Genomic DNA, 3,595 nt, shown 5'->3' on the forward strand with positions numbered 1-3,595 from the left:
TGAAAACAGCATATACTCAGTAAAAGATGTTACTATAGGTAAGTACTAAGTCTGTACAAAGAGCTGGATTTGCTACTCTCCAAAGTGACGAGACAGACTACAAGGCAGGGGAATAATTTAGCAAAGCCTTTCCTCAGTACAGAGCTCAGGCTTCCTGGAGGTGTCCTATTCCATGAGGGACTCCAATGCCAACCTCAGATCAGGGGCATCTGCCTTCTACCCATTTATGCGGTAGTTTTTCATGGACTTCTGGCTGGATGTCACACACAAAGGCCAAAAGGTTATCAAGGACTTCATCCCTGTTCTTCTGGAAGTAGGTTTGGAGGATGATCATCTCCTGGGTCTCCTTCTCCACTTCACTGCTACAGCTCCGGTGGGAACCCACTGCAGCAGCTTCTTTAGCCTTGAACTCTTTCTCCCTCTGCAGGAGGTACTGTTCAATCTCAGCCTGGGCTTCTTTGGCCTTCAGTCTAGGGTTCTTCCGCTTGCGGGCCTCAGACCATTTCTTGCCTGTAGCAGCTGCTGTATCCCCTGCGACTGACTTGCCATGGCTGCTGGGATATCCTGCTCTTGCCACCAGCTTAAATCGGCCCGGAGACCCTCAGGTCTGCTGACCCACCACCAATGATCTCTCTGTTTATTTTTTTAAAAACACCATTGAGTCCAATTTGTGGTGCCCATATAGTCTTGGGTGTGTAGCAATTCGCTGGAGCATGATTGACTTACTGGGGGGCTACAGTTTTAAAGAAGATTAACTATCCTTCCCCTAACAGCTATCAATTGACAATAGCTTTTCAGCTAGGAGTCGGACAGTGTACCCACCTCTCCTCCCTGTGCAAGATTTATTCTGGCTTGAGATTTTCAGGTCTTGTGCATGCTGTTACAACTACTGTAAGTTCGTATATACACCTTCCCTGTTGTGTCTGGAAAACACTGCCTTGGTTTAGTTATTCACCAACCTGTGGTTCTTGCAATTTTTCTATACCTTCTTCCACAATAATCCTTGAGTCTTGGGGTAGAGAGGGTATAAGTTTTATTATTTATGGCTGTGATCCTTAGTGTTGGAAGTTACTTATGTATACTATAATAAGAGAAAAGTAGTCATCAATCTTAATCAGTTGTAAACTCTAAGAGCTTCATTAACAACTGGCCAGGTAAGACATGCCCACTGGAGTGATAGTGGCATAAATACTAAGGGAGTAACAATCTCCTTTCTGGTTGGACTTAAGGCCTACCCCACAAGTTGAAACCCAGACCTGGCACAGTTATCAGGGCCAAGAACCTGCAGTTAGACAGGTCCTAGTCACTAGAGAAGAACCTAATATTATTATTCTACTAAATAGACATAGTATTAAGACAACTTCTAATTACTTATTATACTCATAGATCATTGAAACTCTCAACTTTCATTAGAGAAGCTTCATTTGCCAGTAGATGTCAAATTAACACCAAGACCCACAACCAGTCAAGGTATAGCGAGTAAGTGATATGTTTTTTAAAAAATTTATCTATCACACACAGGACATTCCATTGACAAATGTGTTTAGAAATTATTTGCTGAACTGATGATTTAAAAATCAATTTGAAATCTGGTTAATTCAGATCCTAAGCTTCCCCTCTGCTTAGAAAGTCAGTAATTGTGGGATACACCAATAACATGAACAGTTTCTGTATTTTTTTAAGGTTACATTTAAATGTATTTTCCATATGAGGTAAAGAATATTTTGTGAGCCTGCTAGCCTAAGTTCTCATGTAAGCTGTGCCTCCATCCTTTGGGCTCTCAGGGGGCACCATGGCAGTGGGCAAGATCAAGCATCTGAGCAGTGGAGGCAAGAAGGTAAGCAAGAAGAAAAGGGTTGATGCTCAAAGAGGGATTGGTAAGATGTGAACGCCCCAGCTACATTCAACATTAGAAATATTGGGAAAACACTGTTGACAAGGACTCAAGGAACCAAAATTCCATCTGATGTCCCCAAGGGGCACACCTCTTAAGTGAGCCTTGCTGAACTATAGAATGACAAAATTGTCTTTGTAAAATTCAAGGATATTACTGAAGATATTAAGTTCAAAAACTCTGTGAATAACTTCCATAGCATGTATCTTCTCTGGGACAAAGTGTGCTCCATGGTCAAAAATGGCAGGCCACGATTGAAGCTCATGTTGATGTCAAGACAAAGGACGGATATTTGCTTCGCTTGTTCTACGTTAATTTTCTTAAAAAGAAAAGGAAACAACCAGATATGCAAGACCTCATGTGCACAGGACCAACATGTTGGCCAGATCAGGAAGAAAATGATGAAGTTCATGCCTCTAGAGGTGCAGACAAATGAATTGAAAAAGGTGGTTAATAAAATGATTCCAGATAGCAGCTGGTGAGTAGACAAAGATAAAGTTGAATGAGATGAAGGTTGTGAACCACCAATGTAACTGTTTAAAATTCAGATTTTTAACAGTGACAGATTAAAAAGTACTTTGTGGGGAAAAAAGAAAAAATTTGTAAATTAAAAAAAATGAAAATGTGAATACTGTATCTACTTCATTTAACATAGTGAGAAAAAAAAATGTTGACTTATTTACCAGGATAGCAGAACTACATAGGTAAAGCAAATTTACATTGCTCTCTAAAAGAATAAAGACAATGTACAATGGAATTTTAATGCATTTATTTCTTATAAAATGTTAACATACCAGATATATAGTAGCTTTATTTTATTTTGAAACTTTTAATTAAAAGAAATTATTTCAGGTGTAAAGTCTTTGAAAATCTGTCAGGGACAAGATCTAAAGTTATTTGTATTTCTATTTCTAACCAAAATTCATGATATCATTTTTGGGATGTTTGGATTTGACTTTTGTAATATATGTATGTATGTATGTATATATATATATATATATATATATATATATATGTCAATCTATCTCTCCACAGAGAATGTTGCATGGTGTTCAATGATGCTGGACTAATTCTCAAATGGAATCCACTAAAGAAAATTGACAGGCAGGCAGACAGGTTGGAAAGTATCTGCACATACATCACTTGCAATGCAGCTCGCACTGAAATAAAAAATCATCCTCTTGGCAGATGAATAGCCCAGAGGTTGTGTAGTTTGTCATGGTGGATGAAGCCTTTTTCTAGAATACTGTATTAATTTTTACATAGAAATAGCAAAAGATGAATTAAAGATTTTACTTTACATGAGCCTAGAGCATCACATATGTTTTAAAGACTTAGAGAATTCTAATCAATATACTTGCAGGATTATTTTTGCACTTTCTCCTGATCATATTTTTATGACATATTTGATGAGACAATAATATTTACTGAAGTTTCTTGTAAACCGTATGAAAAAGGAATTGCCCATGGGAAAAGAAATAAAATATTCAATGGTAAGCATGGTAACATATTAGTTCCTTGTGATACAGCAAGCACAAATATGACTAGGATAACACTCAGTTACAAATCTTCATAGTCTACCCCTAAACTTACTCTATTCCATAAAGGGAATTGTTCTCCAGGGGCATCCCCTGAAAGCATGTATAAAAGAAATGAGGTTAGTTTTATTAATTTACTTTCTTCACAGCTGAATAGCCATAG

The 3,595-nt window shown here is 37.8% G+C and overlaps 2 pseudogenes; one reads left to right on the forward strand and one right to left on the reverse strand.

Moving 5' to 3' along the window:
* Positions 1-216: 216 nt before the first annotated feature.
* LOC103744865 lies at positions 217-549 on the reverse strand (annotated as a pseudogene).
* A 1,243-nt stretch (positions 550-1,792) lies between these two features.
* Positions 1,793-2,376, forward strand: LOC103744874 (annotated as a pseudogene).
* The last annotated feature ends 1,219 nt before the right edge of the window (positions 2,377-3,595 follow it).

This window comes from Nannospalax galili, unplaced genomic scaffold, assembly GCF_000622305.1.
Source record: "Nannospalax galili isolate Female #2095 unplaced genomic scaffold, S.galili_v1.0 scaffold303, whole genome shotgun sequence".
Taxonomy (NCBI): Eukaryota; Metazoa; Chordata; class Mammalia; order Rodentia; family Spalacidae; genus Nannospalax; species Nannospalax galili.